The sequence below is a fragment of the Pteropus vampyrus genome, unplaced genomic scaffold (genome assembly GCF_000151845.1).
Source record: "Pteropus vampyrus isolate Shadow unplaced genomic scaffold, Pvam_2.0 Scaffold11, whole genome shotgun sequence".
Classification (NCBI taxonomy): Eukaryota; Metazoa; Chordata; class Mammalia; order Chiroptera; family Pteropodidae; genus Pteropus; species Pteropus vampyrus.
The window spans coordinates 2,329,151-2,351,435 of NW_011888792.1; the positions used below are offsets into that span (position 1 = coordinate 2,329,151).

The 22,285-nt window shown below is 35.2% G+C and overlaps 1 protein-coding gene and 2 pseudogenes across 2 annotated transcripts in view; 1 reads left to right on the forward strand and 2 right to left on the reverse strand.

Annotated features, from left to right (window-relative positions):
- The window catches only part of SSBP2 (single stranded DNA binding protein 2), a 262,630-nt gene that overhangs the window by 203,849 nt on the left and 36,496 nt on the right, over positions 1–22,285 (reverse strand). The window lies entirely within an intron of this gene.
- LOC111731928 lies at positions 6,319–6,434 on the reverse strand (annotated as a pseudogene).
- On the forward strand, positions 14,657–14,790 carry LOC111731935 (annotated as a pseudogene).

The window sequence follows — 22,285 nt, forward strand, 5'->3', positions numbered from 1 at the left end:
AGAGAAATGGCAAGCTCATCTGTCAAAGTTGAACCTAAGGCAATTGCCAGCACAACCATCTCTCCTACCATCCTGCTCGTCTACTCAAACATTAAGAAAACTGTCTCTCAAGAATATGTGTGTGGTTCCTATAGATCAGTGTGGACCAATGTTCCAAAATTTCCAAACCAAAAATGTGAGATAAAAGCATGCTAACTATACCAATGGGAAAAATCTGGGGCTACCAGTCAAAGGTTATTCAACTGACTCCAGAGAAGTTGGTTTGATGGGTAAAATCAGACAAGCAGAATTCCAGTTAATAAACGGAAAGAGGTACTGTGCATTACTATAAAACTGTATCTGAAAGAATATGCAATTTTTAAACACATTTACTCTTTCCAAATTCCCCCAGATGTTAGGTTTTCAAAGAGTAGAGAAGTGCTATATCCTATATTAGTTTAATCCTTTTAACCTAATCTACCTTATAATTAGAAACCATACTTTTTATTCAAAAACAGTTGAAGGGGATAAACTACACTAATATTGACAATTACAAAGTCAGCTAAATATAAAATGTATTATAATAGGTTCATGGTACTAAATCAGATTACTATGCCATTTCAGTGTTTTCTTGGCATATCAAAATATAATTTATAGAATTTAAGCATAATATTTTAGCAGAGATCTACCTTCCTTAATTGATTTCCTTAAATAACTGCAAAATTAAATGTGTTTGAAAGCAGAATGGTTTGTAGATCAAAACACTGTTAGGTGCATAATCTATTCTTCTATCTTTTAAAAGATCCTTTTGATTATCCACAGTAATATCCAGGAGAAATATCATGTTCCAAAACAGCAGATTAGCTAAATTTACAGAGCTTTAATAAGTTGCAATTCTTGTCCCCCCAACCCCACCTAAACAAACACACAAACAATTTTAACCTCTTTTCTAGCAGAGACTGTTAGTTGCTTCCAAAGTCCCTCAGCTGAGTAGTAAGAAACCAAATTTTAAGCTGGACATATTATTCCCCAGCTAAAAGATAATATTCTATTTCCTTCGAGTTGGGTGTGTTCACTTGCCTTAACTTTGGTCAAAGATATAGATTGAAGTTGTAAGACTTACACAAGGGGGTACATTTCTTCTACATCCCCTCATCCTGTTACCAGTCTGTAAGGTGGGTGTGATGGCTAGAGTTTCAGCCTCCATCTTGGACCATGAAAATGAGATCACTTTAGGAATGCCAGATGCAATGGATTAAATGTTTGTATTCCCTTCCCTCTACCAATTCATATGTTAAAACCCTAATTCCAAAGTGATAGTATCTGGAGGTGGAGCCTTCAGGAGATGAATAGGTCATGACCATGACAGTGAAGTCTTCATAAATAAGATTAGTGCCCTGACAAGAAAAGCCCAGACCTAGCCGGCTTGCTTTCCACCATGTGAGGATACAAGAGAAGCTGGCAGTCTACCACCTGGAAGAGGGTCCTCACCAGAACCAGAGCATGCTGGCACTCAAACTTACAGCCTCCAAAACTGTGAGGAATAAATTTCTGTTCTTTAGAAACCACTCAGTCTATGGTGCTTTGTTACAGCAGCCCACACTGCCTAAAACACCAGAATAAAAAGGTAGAAGGGCTATAGACCCCTGACAGCTTCATGGAACTGCCATTTCAGCTCTAGACTCTCAACCTTCAGACTTCTTTCATTTAAGAGGAAATAAATTTTAATCTTATTACTATTTAGGGTTTGCAGTTATGTAACCTAATCAACTCCTAATGAATACATATGCTGAGTATCTCCAGTCTTCCCATAGGATGACTTCCCCACCACTCTCTCCAAACTGTTCTTGCTGCAGTGTCAAAAGTGATCACTGTGTACTACTCCTCTTGGTTAACTTCTTCAGTGTATTAGATTAAAACATCAAATCACCCTCTACTCATTCTCCTTCATATCTTAAACCATTGCTTTGTATTTCCTACAAGCTTTTCTTCCTCCACCTACTCTAAAATGTTGACAAGCTCTAAGATTACTTCATAGTCTTCTTGTACAACACGTTTTCCTCAGACCGACTATGCCAGTCAATAGAAAACAGTCAATATTTACATGGCCAAACCTCTATCTCAATTCAGAATTTGCTAAATGCTCCAGATCAATTTATTCAACTGTTAACTGAGGATATCCACCTGAATACCCACCATGCAAATTAAACACCACATTCCTCTCTGTTTCTCCTCTTAGTTAAGGACACATATCCAGTCAGCTGTCCAAACTGAAAACCTGATAGTCATCCTCAATTCCTTACTCTCGCCTGATATACAATTAGTCACTCAATATTCTGGATCCTATCATCTATGACTCATCTCTATCTTCTTTGGCAATGTCCTCACTGTCACTTTCCAAGATTACTATAGTAGTATTTAAGTTGGTCTTCCTTTCTCTTATTGTCACTCCTTTCCATAGGTCATTCTAAAGGTCATTGCAAAGCAACAATCCCTTAAAGTTGCTTCCGTGGTCACTGGTGGGTCGCACCTACAGGGTAAGGGCCAGATACCCAAACGTGGCAAATGTGGACTGCCCAGATTGGGCAATGGCCTCTTTCTACAGGTTCGTCTAACTCAACCTACATAGCACACCCATGGGGAAACCAAACTGAACAATTTCCTTAATGAGTAGTATTGTTGCACAGCTACCTGCCTTTGCACAGTTCTACTGAGTGGAATTCTCCCCTCCTGTTAAACCAGGAAAGTGGTTCCTCCTCCCTGAAGAGTCTAATCCAATGTTTCTTAATTATCTAACCTTTCCTGACCACCACCTTCTCTCTAATGTCCTTCCCCTTTCTTTGTACCACCACTGTACCATTGTTACAGGAATTATGCAAATACATAATTATCACTGGGTATTGTATCTAGTTTTTCTTTTAGAACTTGAGACTGGGAAAATTATAAATTATCTTTGCATTCCTAGTACATCTCTGACATAGTAGGTGTTAACTGAAAGAAGAAAGGAAAGAAAGAAGGGAGGGAGGGAGGGAGGAAGGAAGGGAGGAAAGAGAAAGAAAAAGGGAAAGAACAAAAAGGAAAGGAGGAAAGTCTATCTGATCAATCCTCACAAGAACTCAATGAGAAAAATTAAGAACCAGGACGATTTTAAAATGTATTTAAAGTCATTCAGTAATTAATATGTAGATTAATTACTACAAAGTAAAAAGTATGATCATCCATCTTTCTCTCAAGTTTCCTTTAGTCTCGGTATAACACTTTTCCTTTCAATATCCCAACATTCCAATACTCTCCACTTTCTCTAAATGTGGCAGGGAATTTGTTTATAAAATTAATGTGCCTACAAAGCATAAAAAGTTGCCCAAGCTTCCAGTTCCAGTCTGGCAAGTAAGGAGCTTAACAAGTAAAAAGCTAAACAAACTGAAATATCAACAACTTTTTGTAGATCTTAAGAGAGGTGAAGTCACAGAGAAAACTACTGTCCCAAAAACTAGAGAGATAGACAGGGAAGTAGAAAGAAACACAACTAACCGGAACAGAAATCCCAAAGAATCTACCCAGGAATCAGTGACAAGGTAGGAAAATCTGAACTGTAATTGACAAATTGCTAAGAGCTCAGTGCGAACAAGTCTGAGATATAAAAACTCCAGGGTAACCCCGACATACGGGGACCCCCACACTATCATAAATTTTACCTACAGGAGCCCGACCTAGTTCTCCCAGTTGAGTACCAGAGAAAAATCCCCCCATGTTTCTAGCAGAGGGAAGGGAAAAGCAACCATTTTGATATACACTAGAGCATTCTGTCCTCAGGAGAAACTATTCTGCTACAGCCTAAACTGCTGGGGTTTCATCAGAGTCCAACATACCTGGAGTAAATAATATACCCAACTTCAGCTGGCTCTAGCCCTCCACTTGCGGAAAGGGAATACACAACTCCAGCCTCTACTAGGCATCCTGTCTCACTTACGGGGAGGAAAAAAAACTGAGAAGTGCTGGTGAAGTTCACAGTTAAGGAGCACAGGCTCCCCAAATACTGAGACCCAATCCTAGGGCTACAGAATGTTCCCTCCTCCCCACCTTTCCACTATATTGCTACAGACCTTTTTTAAAGCAGTTCCTTTTACCCAGCATATCGTCCATCATTCAACAGAGATACAAGGAATACCAAAGGCAAAAAACACATTTCAAAGAGACCGAACAAGCATCAGAACCAGAGTCTGAAATGGCAAGAGTGTTGGAATTAGACCAGAAATGGAAAACATAGACAACATGCAAAAACAGATGGTTGATGTAAGCTAATCGGATTATTGCTAAGAAACTTCTCTTTACTTTGACTAAATGAGATTTAGTTGGCATATTTTCTTATTTAATAATGCTTTCTTCTTTTAATGGATTTTATTTTACACTGTTTTTAGTTATGCTACATGGTATAAACTATTTTTGGTATAATGGTATAATATTTATCTTTGAAAAGATTCCAGAAGATTATGTCACTTAAAGGAAAATTTAATAAAGAATTGCAAATGCATAAAAGTAACATTTTAAAAACTGATCCATGTGCTCTATGGGCATCTGAATATTTTCTAATGATATTACAGATAAAAAAGAAGTATCAATAAAAGGAAATCATGTGCAGGCAGAATCTGACTTGCAAATGTCGATCCTACAAATCTGTTGCATCTAAGAAATTCAAGCCCCTGTCTAGGCTGCCAAGATTCCCGTTTCCTTTCATGCAGCTATTGTTAAACATTCCCTTCCAGTTCCTTGTTGCACCAAATTCAACTAACTGTACCCCAGCATGACCCCATCCCCATATTATTCCATCTCTCCCGAACTCTCATTCTTCCTTTTCTAGATGCCAAAGATTCTCCACCTCCAAAATGATCTTTCATATATCTGTCTCCAGGTAATATTTCACCCATTTCCCTAACTCCCAGAAGTCCATATCTCCTTCCTGTTGCAGCTGCAGGAGATACTCATTCTCCTTTTGCCATTGCCACTAAGCATAGTAGGTGAAATAACCTCCCCTCACTGCCAATGGTCTGTGAGAAGACGTGAAAACACTCTCTGTTAATTAGGAGGTATGGAAGTCAGGAAGAAAAAAAAGGAACATTCTTGTAAAGCCAAATAGATTCTTTAAAATTTTAGACTTACAGTTGGAGCTCGTATTCCCAAAGACAATGGGAAACCATAATATTATTAGTTCTGGTGTTCAGCTATATTATAGTACCATCTGGGAATGAAATTATAATTTATAATATTTTCTATTTAAAGATATGTTCTCTACACCAAACAAGCCAATTTACAAACCACTTTTCAAAGACAACCTACTTAAATACTGGGAGCACTATGTAGAGTTATTCATTCATATTTTCCTATTCTAAGAAATTAAAATTATGGAAAAATAAAAGCTGCTGAAGAGCAAGAGCCTTGCATGTCTTGTTCAGCATTTTATTCTGCATCCAGCATTTGATACGCTTTAAGCACACAAAAATATGAGAAAAGAAGGTAGGTAAAAGTTGGGGTGGCCCAACATCCCCAAGAGTCCCCATCCGTTATGAACTTATGCTGATGAATGGCTAAGGAAGAATATACGGAATTTCAGAGATCTAGAAGAAAAGATCCTTCTTTACCTTCAGGTTACATAAGATAAGTAAGGATTCCTTTTTAAATAATCTTAACATATCTATGGCCAAAATTATATCTAACCAGGACAGGCCATCAAAAATTGTTTGTCCAGGTGAAACTTGAATATTAAGTCATCTTTCACTGGTAATGCTACAAGATAACGTGATAAGGGCTTTTGATTTTAACCAGCCAGAAAAATAAAATAGAGGGCTGAAAACATTTTTCAGGGGAACAGGGAAAAGGCTAGCTATAGTAGAAAACTCTTTCAAACTAAATTATCCAGATTCGTTTTTAGTTCCACTTATTTCATTCACTCAAACAGTTGTACTCATAGGTATGTTTTTATTACAACAAACTATGACAGCTTCTACTGGAATTTACAACCTAGTGTTTATTTACTTAGAATGTGTCATTAATATTACTTGCCTGATCATCTATTTCAACTAGATTAACATCATTCAAAATAAAACCAAAAAAAAAAAACACAGAAAGGTAAAAATAATAGTTAACTACTTTAAAGTCTGGCTCAAATATTTTTCATTGTTTCTTGAACTACTCAGAAGATTTTGAAAAATAAAGTAAAGCAGCACCTGAGGGTTTTAGACCACTAAAAATGCTTGCAGAAGGAATAAAGTTCTCAAAATAGGCAAGGTAAAGCACTGAGTTATATATACGTTGTTATAAGCATATATCTTTTTTTTTTTTTAATGCCTACAGCACCTGGTCTTCCTAGGTGGTCTCCTATCCAAGTACTAATCAGGCCCGACCCTGCTTGGCTTCCGAGATTAGACATCGGGCTTGTTCAGGGTGGCATGGCTGTAGACCATGGACTGTGGCTCCACTGGCGTGTAAACCCAGAACCTTCTGCGTGTTAAGCAGACATGCTAACCACTACACTATGGAACCAAGTCCTATGTATATATCCTTTAATCCAGTAATAAATACTCAAATATCCAAATGATACTTGATCACAGAAAAAATGTATTAAATAAAAAAATATTGACATTTAAAAATATAACCATAATTATTTGCCCTTCGGGTAAAATTATTTATCTAAATATTATCTATATATTCTCCTGAAAACTAAATTCTTCACACCATGTTTTATATCCCAACTACTTTTTAAATTCAATTTCTTTTTCAAGGTATTATATCTCCTCAAAATTTTAAAGATGATATTAGGAAATTTACGTGACCATTTAAAATAATCAGACTATGACTAACATGGAATATGAGTAAACTGCAAAGAAAATACACATAAAGTAAAAAAAAAAAAATTAATATAAAATAACCATAAAAAATCAATGTAAAAATTTTTAGCATATTAAGCTTAATTCTTCTACATTATATGCAAGTAATAAAACAGGTGGCCTAATATAGCATATAATGCTATGTACACTGTAAGTATTTAATAAATACTTTTTGTCTGGATGTTCACCTATTTCCATATTTCTTATATATCAGTTTCTTTAAATGACACAATCTAGCTCAAAACAAACAGGATAAGACAGTAAATACCAAAAGTTATCCTATTTTTAATAAATAACTTACTTTCAGCAATAAGGAAGGGCTGATGGATAGCAAAGAAAGTGGGAAGAGAAAAGGCATTTATTTAAACTGTGCATGCTTAAACTGTACATGGTTAAACTGTGTGCATTTTGCCAAGTTCTAATAAAATAATAAATGCAAAATTCCATAGTTCAGTGGTTGAGAGTACAGTCTAACAAACTTTTACACTTTTAATCTGCTGGCAATAAGTTTAAGGAATAATAAAGCAAAAGGAGCACTGGCACATAATTTAAGCTTCTAGGATTTGGCAAAAGAATTCTGCTTTAATAGGTTTAGGGCATCCATTGGTTTAACTAACTAAATCACCATTAACATTTTATTAGTTACAATGTCCTTATTCATGACACACTTTAAATATTAGATTGAGAAATGTTCAAGGTCAAAACACAAAAAAAATTACAAGAATCCAAATAAAGAATGGCCAAGTGTAACGTAAAATGGAGTGTCAGTCTTTGTTACTGAATATCCAGTGCAATATTTTAGATAGCCAGTCTTCAATTCCCACATCATGAAAAATAAATAAATAACTAAGAACTCCAGGCAGCTCTCTGGTGCCACTAGTTTTGCCCAGGATAGAAGGAGGACAGGGAGTTAAAATGATTATCCCTCCATCACAATCTTTACATCTCTTCTATAATCCTGGTCTCTGCAACAACTGCCATGGCCCCATCTATGCCTAACTCACTCATGGGAATGAAAGCAGTGGGGGAAAGTGGAAACGAAGCAGACTAATTTATTGGTCTCAGCAAGCATTTTTCTGTTCCATTGGGTTACTTCTAAGCAGGATACATATAAAACAGGAAGCCAAAAATGATTAATCCAATGGGTCAGTAAAAAACAAGAATAGGTAAATATGAAAAAGTAAGGATAAGTTTAAAAAGAAGAGAAATAAGTGGTTTTCCCCCACTGTTACTCTCTAATCTATTCGATCCTTACTAAAAGTTTTAAAAACCAGCTTAGGAAAATGAATTACAGACAATAATATGGGAAGAACTGCAACAAAACAATATAAATCCCCCACAGACAGTATCTTGCCTGCAAAATTGAACTATCTGGTAACTACTTCTTGGAGTTGTTATGACCATTACAAATCATCTATGGAAAGTGTCCAGCACAATGCCTGGCACACTGTGGTTAAAATAGTAACTGTTATTATTCTGGTAAATACTTTGGATATATTAATAAAGAGATAAACTTGACCACATTATGAAAGCAGAATTCATTCCCTTTCAAGTAGAACTTAAGGAGCCAGAAATATAACCCTCTAAGTTGTGAATGATCAAGATTTCTAAAGTAAAATAGAATAGTGTGGTGGTAAGTAAATTCAATTGGTCTTATTATTTCAAATCCAGAAACACCTTCAGCTGTAGCCCTATAAGGACACAGACAAAATACCCCATGCATAAGGATGGAAGGAAAAATCAGCCCTACATACAAAGTTTTATTCCAGTCCCTGGGGTAGTTGGGCTCAGGATTCTGGGGTTCCTGGGATCCTGGGTCTCCCGGCTTCTACATCTACCCACTCTCCACCTCTTAACCTCAAACGTGAAGCCAGACAAAGCCACAGAAATCATGTAGAGAACGTATTTCTTGGAGCAATTGAGGAAGAAAAATTCTACTGAAATGCTAAACACTACAAGAGGACAATCAAATTTTAAAGTCTTTGTATTTCACTGCCCATCCTTAATCAACCTGAACAAAAATTCTTTTCTTTATTAAGTATCTACTATGCGCCAGTCACTGTGCTTAATGATTCCACTGAAGATGTCTCAAATGAAAAAGAATTTTTGACTAAGCTAATCTTATGAGGACTTTAACTTTAGTCATATCAACACAAGCCTGCCAAAATATAAAAGCGCCAAAGCAACAGACATCATTGTCACTTCATTCTATCATTGGCCTCCAAAGAAACTCTGGATTAAACTTAATTATTTACTTTAGCATCTCTCAGTCTACAGCATTCTAATGTACAATCTGACTCTCTAAAAAAAGATACAGTATGCACTGTTCCATAAACCCATCTGACCTCGAGCCCTTTTATCCTAGAACACCAGTTTACATAGTAATTAATGTTTTCACAAAGGATTAAAATTTAACTGTATCATTAATAGAGATGATTAACAACAAAGCTATACAAGACTAATAAGGCACAAATTGAAATAAATATCATTTATTTTTAATAGCAAAAAATTTTTTATAGTATTTAGAGGAGGGTAAAGCTATATAGATAGATTCTTCCTATGAGATAATCCCATTTATATACAGGACTTTCCTGCAAAGCAGCTGAAGCGAAGCAATGGAAGTTCCAAAATAGGTATCTGAAAATACAAAGCATATGAAACAAATGCCAGAATTCTATTTTTTTAGGTAAAGTCATCATTTTACACTTTCATCCAGACATTTGAGTGTGAATTCCCTGCCAGTGCTTAATCCCAGTAGAGAGAATCCCTATGTCACATGACCCAAATGACAATTCAAACTGGGTCACGACATTTTTCTGTTGTTTTATTATAGGCTAGATCATTTATTGTTTGCCTCTTTCCACTATGCCCCCTTAAACAGGTACATAATATCTTCACAGTCTTTAGCCAGCTAAGAGATCTGCGAGCTACTCCAAGCTGCCATTGAGTCTCATATTAAACTACTGGACAGTAAAAGACCTTTGATTTCTCAGGTATGGCTAAACCTTAACATAACTCAGCTTCAGTGACTGGGAATAACTGCAGATATTTACATAGGCCCCACTATTTACTACAACAGACAAGCTGGTCATTTTAATGAGGGAGTTCTGTCTCTGCCCCCTCCCTTTTTCCCCAAATATCTTATTCGGTATTCTTTGTATGGTGGCTACTTTATTAAAGTGGTTCAATATTTAATTAAGGATTAAATGGTAAAACAGTTTGCCCATTAAATTATAAAAACCTTCACTGTTTACAGAGCTTTCTTAAATTAATTAAATAATTTAATAGAAATTTAAAAATTAGATTTAAAAGTGAGCTTTGAAAACACGTAAGTTATTTTGAAGATCTTAATCCATGACAAAACATGTGCAGCAGTAATGATAGAACACACATGCAATGTCAGTAACCTACGAGGGGTCCCAAGGCTCAAGCATCCTTGAACCATAATCTGCAGTGTCCATCAGATGAACACACAAAATTTAGCATTGATATAGTGATTCTCTGGCACAGAAGTACATCAGGTTATCCAAGGAGGCCCAGAAGGAAATACAATACATATTTCCAGGAAAAGAAGTCAAAATAATTATCATTAAATTCAATTGTTTAAATTTAATTCCTCTTTCACTTAACTTTTAAATATTGAGCCTAAGTCTTTGTCTTGATATTCCTAGTAATAGAAAACACTGGATTTATTCATGTTTATTAATGTTTTCACTTAAAAGAGAAAAACCAAAAGGAGCCTAATAAAGTCAGTTCATTTCGGAGTACTTTTAGTTTATTTAAAATAAGGTTTTTTTTAATCTACAGATCAAAAATTTGGTGCCAGGATTTTCCTGGTACCCACTGACAAATTCTACATTTTGTTTCCTTATTTATTATGTTCTCCTGTATAACTCTACCAAGGTAGAGTTAAAAATATTTGCTACCAAAAATAAGTAAATTCCAAGAGTACCTGGCTATGGAGCTTTCCTGATACTTCAGTTCCCACAGCATGTGAACGGAAAATTGAGCTAAATACCTATGCCAGGCAAAAAGCCAGGTGATCTGAACCATGTGGAATGGTCACACAATCACTGCTGTCACAGAGCAGCCCTGGTATTTGTACTACAGAAGCAATAAAGTGGAGGACCAGGGATTCTCCTTAATCATCTGCTGCTCTTCTGTTCTCCTTTCTTAATCCTTACACGGTAGTATATAATTAATGATAGCACGATTACGATTTGTGAAGGGTATGGTAGGCTTTCACTACCTTTAGTTCACTAACTCTTACAGAAACTGTAATCTTGCATATGCTTTCCCAGTTACCTACAAGTGTGATGAAATACCATCACCAGCTCCCATTTCCCTGCCATACCAACATCTGGTCAGTTCTACCACTTATGTTAAAAACCTACTGTTATCCAAATTTTGCACATACACACACATACACATGCACGCACAAACGTCTCCCTACACACACACACATGCACAAAATTTAGGATTTAAAAAGCTTTCCAGTTTCATTTTGGAAATGCTAAGCTAAATTTGAACAAGTTTTTTTTACTGCTGGACCACTCAAAACCTTTAATGTGCTAATCTACATTAAGAATTTCTTGACATAAACATAATATGCCACATTTCCAAATCTATTAGGCTACAAAGGCCTTTTTAATGAAATATTTCCACAGCACACACCCTGGAAAACTCTAAACTATCCAAACTATTCAAAAACAGAGTATTTTATCTTATAATTTTATTTTATAAAATATGTATATTTGTATAAATATGTATACAATAAATATGTATAGAAAACAAATCTGAATACGTTAATTTGTTCACTCATCCATTTACACACTAATCCCACCAGCCATCCAACAAATAGCATATACACAAATATAATGCCTATATATGAGAATGGTCTTATGCCTGGTGCTGTAAGATAAAGAAATCTGGAAATATGTTTAACATACTTTCTATTATTTTCTTATTAATCTCCATATAAAATATTGGAGTTTTTGCAAGCCACTTAATGTTAGAATTCTTAAAGACTCTATTAACAGAAAATATAATATAACTGATCCTCCTTAAGAAATTATAAGTAGTAAACCAAGAAAACATTTACTTCACAAAAGTAATTTAATACTAAATGCTACAATTATTCTACACATTTTTCCAGAAGCTACTGAAATGAAAAATGATCAACTGATCCTTTTAAGTCTAAAAATTTTAATGTAATTAAAATAAATATATACTTTAGGCTTTAAAAACCATAACTACATTAAGAAAATTAAATCTTAATTAGTCAACTAATCGGGAACTACACAAAATCAATTATTTAAAACTTTTGCCTTTTACTTCGGGATTTCTGTAAGTCAAGTCCTTCTTTCAGCTCTCTCATTTTATTCATGACTTTTCTGCAGTAAAACTATTGGAAAAATCTTAAAATTATTTCACCATAAATACTCAAATCAAGTTAAACTTCAAAGCGGTAAAACATTCTAACTTGGATGTGTTGGGAACCAAATATACCTATGACGAGTCTGTGCTGTAATTTAGAAACAAACTTTCCTGTTTTAAACAAATATTATAGCCTCGGCCTCTATACCTTTGCTGGAGACGCTCCCATCCTTTTCCTTTTATCCATGCCTGGTCAACACAGCTTCCTGGAATTAGTTCAATGCCATATTCTGTGCAGTTACTTTCAGATGATTCTACCTTACAGATACCTACATCACCAACCCCAGAATGCAGAGTACTTACAGTCCATAGCACTTATAGCATGTATTATGTTCATCATATATTATTACTTATTACTTAATTATATCACTGCTTAACTTTTCACATATTACAGCTTTCCATCTGCACTGTAAGCTTTCTGAAGGCAAGAAACATTTTGTTTCCTTCTTTGACTCCTACACTATACCTTCAAATTATTTCACAGAATAATAAAGTTTCACCACTGAATCTGCACCTCTCTCATTTTGCAGATAAAAAGCAAGCCTAAAAAAGTGAAATAACCTACCCAAGGTTATTCAATTAGTTGGAAACTGAATCAGGGCAAGAACCCAAGGGTGTAAATCTAATCTAGTGTTCTTTGTTTTAGCCTATGTTAAAAGAAAAATATTATGCTAAAATACACTAGCTCACTTTCTGGTTTTAATAAATACAAAAAGCTACGCTGTGTGCACAACTAAGAATTTCGCATTGCCTCAAAATTACCATTTTCTTCAATATTAATCATTGGCCCAAGCTGAGAATGATGATGATTATTATACATATTATAATAATACATATAATATGTAGGCGGTCTGGTCAAATGTCTATTGACCCAGAACAGCATTTATTTTGTGTAACTTCTTCCTTTTAAACCATGATATGGGGTTTAGGGAAGGAGGAGGAGGAGTGCAATTAAAGTAAATAGGCCAGTGATCCAAGTTCTAGTTAAGCAGGATTTTATCTAAATAACAGCAAAGAGTTCCTTGTCTCCCTCTGAATCTTACTGTTCAAGAAGTCTTCTCACCATCTGTTTATGAAATATTTTTTTTTTAAATAGCTACTTGATAGTGTGATTAACCTAGACTTTCCTTCAGAGACTCTTCCATCATCTGCCTAAGTCCTCGAGGGAAGTGGGACCCTTTGGATGCACTGGAGAACAGCTGGAGCATGAGGTGACAGATAGATTTACTACAAGACATTAGTCCCAAGAGAAGTGCTTAGTTCTCAATTAACTTTATATATTCTAACTTAAAAAAACTCCAGAGAAATAAAATTATAAATATGGGTATTTCCACAAACTAATCATTAGACAACTTTATGGCTCTAAAAATAGAACAAGGATGGTTCTATCAAAAATGTCCCCCATTGTTATTAAATTAATCTCATCTGAGAGGTAACAGAGAGCCGTGAGGATCAAACGAGGAGTTTCCATTAAGTGACCAGAAAGAAAAGTCATCTTTTCCACATCTCCCGTCAGACTTCTTTCACTAAAAGGTAAATGTTACGGGTTAAATAGTCCCCCCAGAAAGGTATGTTGGAACCCAGTCTTTAATACTTTAGAATGGAACCTTATTTGGAAACAATGTCATTGCAGATGTAATTCATTAAGATGAGGTCACACTGGAGTAAGGTGGGCCCCTAATCCAATAGGACTAGGTGTCCCTATGAGAAGAAATTTGGATAGAAAGGCACATGCAGAGGAAAGATGATGTGAAGAGGGAGAAGACAAAGAGAGACCTGGAGAGATCCTTCCCTCTCAGCCCTCAGAAGGAACCAATGCCACCAACATTATGATCTTGGACTCCTAGCCTCCGGAACGATGAGTTGATATATGTCTGCTGTTTGAGCCACCCAATTTGTGATGCTTTGTTACAGCAGTCCTAGTAGACTAATACAATATACAACAAGAAATAATTTTTAAAGGGTCTGTTGAAATGGAAATTCAAAAGTCCTAGAACCTAGGTTTTAAATTTGTAACCTTTGGCATAAATCTCTGCCACAGTTTTCTTACCTACACCTTTTCAGGTAGTTATGAAGACAGGACTTAATATTGCGTGTGTGAAAGTTCTTGGAAAAGTACAAAATAGTAAATCAATAAAAGATGTCATCATTCAACATTTAAAATTTACTTAATACATTTGGCTTGTTGATAAGAAAATCAGCAAAGGTGTAAGTGACACCAAATTTCTTTTCTCATAAATGAGAGACTAATGACTTCAGGTGTTTAACCAAAAAATAAATCAAATCCACAGTACAAGTTAAAGCACATCATGGTCAACATTTCCTTATCTGTAAATCATTAAATTAAAATTATTGGGGTGGTCTACGGCCATGCCACCCTGAATAAGCCCGATCCCATCTGATCTCGGAAGCTAAGCAGGGTTGGGCCTGCTTAGTACTTGGATGGGAGACCAGGTGCTTAGTACTTGGATGGGAAGACCAGGTGCTGTAGCGTAAAAAAATAAAAAAATAAGAGATTATAAACTGACAAGGTCCTTGCAATCTATGAGGCCAATCAAAGGTTGCCTCACCTAAAAAAAAAAATTATTGAGGTGATATTGGTTAATAAATCAAATCAGTTTCAAGTATACAATTTAATAATATATCATATGTATATTGCATTTTGTGTCCATCATCCAAAGTTAAACTTATTGTTAATTTTTATCAGAGTAGGGAAATGCTCTGCTGTTAATTTTTAAAACTGCAATCCCTCCCCAAAAAACAAAGAAACAAAAAGACCCAGAAACATTCATAGCTCACATAATGATTAATTCATCTAACACTTGTTTAGTATCTAATATATTCTAGAAACTGGGTTAAATCTTTAAGACACAGAGTTCAAGACATGGGCCCTGACTTCAAGGAGCTCCCTCTACAGGAAAGGAAACAAGAAGTAATTAAAGAAAGGTTGATATAAACTATGACAGAGTATGTACAAAGTACAATAGAGCAGATACATATACTCGTACCAACATTTTAATAGAATAATGTTTAATTTTCTAGAATTGACAATGCTTTATATAGCAATACTTTAATGAATTAATTGTAAAGTTGTTCAATTGTCCTTCCTAACTCTTTTCTGATCATTGCTTCATGTTAGAGAAAATTTCCTCTCTCAGATTTTTTTTTTTTTAAAGCAGGCTTAAACAAAAACTGTTTTTCTTTAAATCTACTGCATTTGTATTATCATCTTTTTGAGCTCAGGAAGAGAATTATAGTTAACACTAGATAACAGGATGTTTATTTTCATAAGAGAAAACCAGAAAATTAATATTTCAACTCTTATTGAAAAGCCTTCTAAAATGTACCCTTTCTTCTCTAGTTAGTATGCATGGGCAGTGTATCCCAATTAAAACTCTTTCATGGCTAAAGATTTTCCAAATCCTTAAGAGTCAGCTGAAAACCAGGGATCCAGGCATGGTCCTTTAAATACAGAAGTCAACGAATAGACAATTAAATACACAAGAAAAACACATTTATTGTAAATTGCTTTTATTTTTTTAAAAAAAGTATGTGAGATAACATCCATTTCAAATCTAAGTTAAAAGTTAATGATGAATAGTTTGATCTAAGAGCCAAGCTACATAGGAGTATAAAAATAAGCATGAAATAGTGAAATGACAAAAAGTCTTTATCAACCTCATTGTTTACTTATGTCAATAAGAACTTGAAAGCTATATTTACAAAGTAAAACACAAAGCAGGGCTAGGGTTTGGGTTAGGGTTAGGGTTAGGGTATCTCTCCATGGATGACTGAGTTATAACACTATTAGGATCCAGGAGTTGCAAAGCAGCAGAAGTAATTGTCCACATTTTCTGGAAGTTTAAAATTCAATGAGAAAAGAACAAGTAAAATAAATAAACTGAAACAGAGGCAAATACGTAATTGTCTATAGCTATACAGGTCATTCTCTTCCCATTTTTTCCTCCTGATCTCTTTCACCTTTCTTTTCATATTTTACTCCCTTCCCCTTTCCTGCTTTCTTTTTTATAAGGTAGTTAAGCAAACACCTTTCAAATACCTTTCATTTTCTCTACCACTACACGCACAATTCTTAGTAATTCCTTAATATCTTAATCACAACTCATAATATATCAAAAAGCTTAATTAGCTCATGATGTCTCATAGAAAATAGACATATTGAAGCGTGAAAAATAAGAGACACTCTAGAAACCCTATATATTTATGTCTAATTTGATGTCTAAAAATTTAAAGAATTCAATCATGAATGTAGAGAGGCAAAAATAGAGACTTCTAAACGACTTGTGATTTCCAGGAATTTAACAGATTTTCTTTCCCTTCTGAACACTTAAAATATATCCATTTTGTTATTACAGTTTCTTTATAAATCTTTTTTAAAAAGTAAAAACGTTATAAAAAGTAATCAAATAAAAAGAAATATATACAAGCCATCATAGCCAGATGTGTAACACGGACAGAGTTATTCTTTTGAATACACTTGGAGTCTGTTTGGAATGCAGAGTTTTCCCTCAATTCAGTATTTTTATTTAGAAAAATTAAATCCATCAGAAGAAACTAAGCAGACATAAATTCTTACCAATACTTTTTATTTGAGCTTTTAATTTTACACTATCAATTCAAATATTCAACTAAATAGATGGTTCTTATACACCGTGTTCAAACTCAGCGAACTTTTTTTTTTTTATTAAATTAGAAGAGAAAAAAATCAGGAGGATGAACTCTATTAAAAGAATTCAGGCTGAGAACACTCTGTTGATTAAAAACAAACAAAAATCTCCTTGATCCCAACTGCCATGAATTTGTAAGATTATGATACAATGGTAACTATGGTCCAACTATAATGAGATATAAAAAGCAAATTAAGTAATGGAAGTGGGTGAATAAGGATTGTCAAGTAGACCCCTTGGGAGAAAAATGTGACTTCATCACAAAAGCAGTGCTTTCTAACATTCTACTCTCATTTGAATATGACTTTGCAGCTTACAACAGTTTTGCCTTCTAAATGAATCTCAAACAAGGAACTGAGTGATCAAGGCTAGCGTTGTCTAGTGTTACTCTTGATCAAAAAGGGACAGGTGATGATGAGTTTTTAAATGATATGATAAAGACCTATATAATTATGAGATTTAGTCAAATTTTTCTATGGAATTGCTATGTTAACAGTTACTGATCATCTTCTAGAAGCCAAAGTATACAATACAATATGAGGGGCTGATGTACGGAAAAACAACTAGAGGACCCGAATTATAAAACAACCCCTCATTCTTAGATTTGAAGAATGAAAATCTAACACCAAGAAACTAAAGAGTACATTTCCAGAGAAAACATCGCCTCAAATACAGGTTGAATACATAAGCTCTGAGGGGATCCCAAGCATCACTCTTACAAGAGTGAGTTGGAATAAGTGATAGATAAATTCTAAAAAAAAAAAAAAAACAAAAAAATGAGAGCACAATGTTTGAATATAGAGAGCAGGCAAAAATTGGCAAGGAAGAAAGAACATTATAGTCATGGGAACAAGAATAAAAATCTATAAATCAAGTAAAAAAATAAATCTGATTCTATGATCTGTTTATATAAGTAATTATTTTTAATATCTTTAACATGTCACAATAAATAAATCCTAAAGAACCAGGCAAGGATACATGTTTTTGTAGGTATATTTGAATATGACTACATCCAATGCTCTTAAAATTCATTTAACAATAAAAGTAACAAAATTGATTCTTCTTTCTTTTAGGCATAAACTGAAATAGTTAAGAGGGTGCAAAAACCTAAAGCATAGCAAGTTTAATTCTATAAAGTTAGTTGTTTATTCATGTCTTGATGTAGGAAGAGAATTAAATAATTAGATGCTTGTCTTTAAGTGAACACTTCTTCTAACTCCCACTAAAATAAATGAAACAAAAAGCCTGTTTGTGTTTTTAAAAGACTAAACTCAGGCAACTAATTGATTCTGCTCAATAAGTTCTCAATGAACTATCTGTTCTAAATATATCAAAATATGGATAATTCCTCTTCAAGATAATTAATATTTGAAATCTGAAAAGGAAACATTTTCCTTTTTGCTCATCTTTTTGCCAGAAATTTACCATATGCTTGAACAACAGTATAATGAAGCAAGAGGTAGTCTTTGAAAAGTTATTATCGATGAAAGTTCGATAAAAGAGGGTCATCAGAAATATATCCATTGTACAGGGTGGGAAAAGTCGAAGGACATGCCAAAAAAATCTAATGTAACAAATATCTCCAGATAAATCACCAAAAGGAAAATTGTATTTTTACATCTGTAGACTAGTTGTGATAAATAATGCCTAAAGAGATATATGAATTGTGGTAGACAAATAAAATGGATCATTCTGCCTGACAAGAAAAAATTAAAATCTTAATCTCAGCTAAAGAGATAATCCCAACAGCATATTGAAGGAGTATAGCATATGGGTTAAGAGTGTGGGTCCTGGAGCCAGACTGCCCAGATTCACATTCTTATTCCTCCACTTCCTAGTTTAGCTGTTTTCATTCCAAGTTTTTCCACCTGCTTTTTTTTTTTTAACCATTTTTACTTCTTCAATTTGTTTGTCCCCAACCAAATAAACTTCATAATTCTACTTATATTTTATTTTAATTTTGCTCTTTTATTCTATATATTCTATAAAATGGAAGAGTTTTTCAGTGTATTGTCTTTCTAACCATAGATATAAAACCCACATCCAAACAATTCAGAAAGCCTACTACCTAAAAGGTACCAGAACCAATCGATGGAGCATATGAGTTATGGTCTCTCCACAGAAAAAAGGCTGTCAACAAACAGCTGAAGCATATTGGTACTTCTTCCGATGTGAGCTCTCATCTCATAAGCCCCTAAGGACTCTTGTACCACCCTTTAAATGGTATGTTTTTTCATCATCTAAGTTTTTCTTTCAGATAACAGACCTTCATACCCTCCCAGACATTAAGCAAATAACCATGAAATTATATTTCTGAAAAAGGCAGGGAAAGGAGACAAGGGAAGCACACAGTGACATATTATCAACAAGAAATTTTTTTTTTTTTTTTAGGAATAAGAAGGGGTGGATGGAGGAAGAAACTACCAGGGTTTTTCAATGCAGCTAAAATATAAATACTGTACAACAGACAGATAGGTTCAGAGACCTAACTGAAATAAGTAGATTCACAGTGGCTGACTGGCAAAGAAAAATCCACACACAAGCTGAGAAAAATAAAAGATAACACTGATAAGAAAAAGAAAACAGGGACATCGATGAGGTTTGAAAGTAGGCTAGCTCATACCAGAGGTATCCAGCAAACCACCCATCAGCCTCCTACCTGAAGCAGAGCTCAGGCTCTGCAGGGAAACCTAAGTAAAAAAATTCCCCACAATGAGCGGAAAGCAACTGAGACTTAAGAGATCAGGAAAGTCGTAAAGGCCAATGGTTTCACCAGCTTCATTGAGCAAGCTTGAGCTGATATTCTACATTAGTTAAATTTATTAACATAATGATGATAAGAATATAAATTTTGCATTTCAGATTGTCCCAGGAGTGCCACACATGAAAAGAGAATTGTGTCAACTTGTCAATATTCAATGAGACTAAATCCACAGAGGAATCTATGTAAGAAATGCACTGACTAGGGTCTTCCCTAATATGTAACTACAAGTAATAGCATAGCAAAAAAGTGTGTAGCTTCCTGAACACAAAAAAGCACTTTGGGCCACAGCAACTGTAATGTAAACTTCTAAGGCCATTTCAAATCTAGACATTGCTATAAACAGATCTCTTACTTAAAATATAATTGATATTTAATAAACACGAAATTTGTGATTTTCTCCATTTTCCCTCCATTTCCATTTTTTTATAAGACATGAATATAGTTTTCCCAAATAATATATCATCTTTTCTTCAGTAAACATTATCATGTTTATTCCTACAGTGTTTCTATTGAAGCATCCTTGTTTATACATTAGGATCCAAATGAAGTCACCACAGGTTTCAAAACAAAATATGATAATAACCTCCTGTTACAGAAATTCCCAGGTTATTTTGGGTCACAAACAGCAGTAGAATGGGGACCTGGCTTTGTGCCTTCTGCAGCAGTCAGTACTGCTGGTGGACATCTGAGGTTACCCAGCTCCCCTCCCTTCAGGACTTATAGCCACCACTGCTCCTCCTCTTCCCCACCACATCCTCCCATCCTCCCAGAAGAACTAAAGCCAATCCCAAAGGAGGAGGGGGCAGAGCAGAATCCTCACCCAGCCTAGCCTCTTACTTTTCAAAAGAAATGTCCTCCATGGACTTCTCAATATCCAATATCCACAACAAGGGGTGGGGCAGAGGGAAAACACGTACAACTTGGCTCCTCACAATAACAGTGGAAATGCCGTAAGTGCCCAAGATCTTTCTACCCACTTTAATTATGAACTTGAATTGAGACTTGGCCAGAGGTAGCTAAAGGAACTCCAGAGAGCTGAGCCCATGCTTTAAAAATGTTCTCAGGATTTGTTTTCACCAGATATCATAAGATGACAGGCATGGGGACAACTGTCTTTGAAAGAAGAGTTTATTACTTACAGTTCGCAAGAGGAGGGGCATGCCGCACCATTCAGAGCCACATGGGAAAGCACTGGGTTGGTCAGGAGGCAGAAGGAGAAAGGGGAAACGTGGGCACGAGTCTTTACTGTGGTTTTTCTCAGGAAAGGAAGGCAGGGCAGGGTAAGTACTTCAGGACTGGCTAGAAAAATTTCAGCAGGCTCTGCTGGGGTGTAGGGACTTCTGCTACCCAGCCCAGGTGTGCCATTAGGGCAGGAGGAGGATAATTCAACCCCCGAGAGATCAATACAGGTGTTAAGGGCTCTGGATTGGTTGGTTTACATATGAAAGGCATACTCATAGGGGAGCGTTATATCTCTAGGAATCCTAGCTATCTGTAGGAATTAGCTAGCACTGGGAAGGGCCACCTGTTCCCATCCAGCAAGGCCCCAAGATGTCCAAGCGTCGTAAAATACAGAAATTAAAAAATTATGATTAATACAGCCCACGTTGTAGTTCTGGGCTCAGAATTCATCTAGATGGCACTTTTTTCATAAATCGCTGTTCTGAGGTCCAGGGTTTCCCTAAACTAAAAGCCCATCTCTGCAGTGACACCACTACAGTGCACTGACGGAAAACATACCAGAGTAGTCACTTCACACAGTCTTCCCCTGGTTTCACACCGACTGTTTATACACAAGTTGAAATCTATATCACAACCCATCAAAATAACAGCATGGCCTTTGCCACAACTAAGGAAGAAGTCACACTACCACTGTCAGAATCATTCGGAACACTAAATCTTCAGGCGCTAAAAAGACATATGTGCTAATAAGCTTTTTAAACAAGACTGTTAGCTACTGGTTAGATGTTGGCATAAAATTTCAACAAAAGGAATGCAAAAACAATGCCTCGAGATTTCAAAGACTTCACTAGTGCTTATCTTCTAGAAGAAAGGCAAGAAAGCTGACTAGATAAACATTAAGGCATCTAACCCTCTCTTCTGCTAAGCCTCAACAAAATTTTTGTTCTACTTTAAAATGCCATCAGTCATTCACTCTTAAAATTCACCACTTGGCTTTAACCATTGTTCGGTACAGTAGATGTTTAGCCACAGGAAAAACTTAAATCTCTATATCGATTTTTTTTTTTAACTGGTAAGATGCATTTCACTGTTGAACCATTATATATGCTGCCTGATTATTCTACATAAAAGTAAAACTAGCTCTGTTTAACACACACACACACACACACACAAATAACATCAATAACCAGGGGTTTTCTTTTTGCTACATTGTTTTGACAATCATAGGCATGCTTGCTAGGTAATATAATCATCAAGAAACAAAATATTGGGTAGAATACTGGTTTAAAAACAAAACTAAGTAGGGGAAAAAAAGCAACGAGATATACAGACTTGGTTCCACATTTTCTAGTACA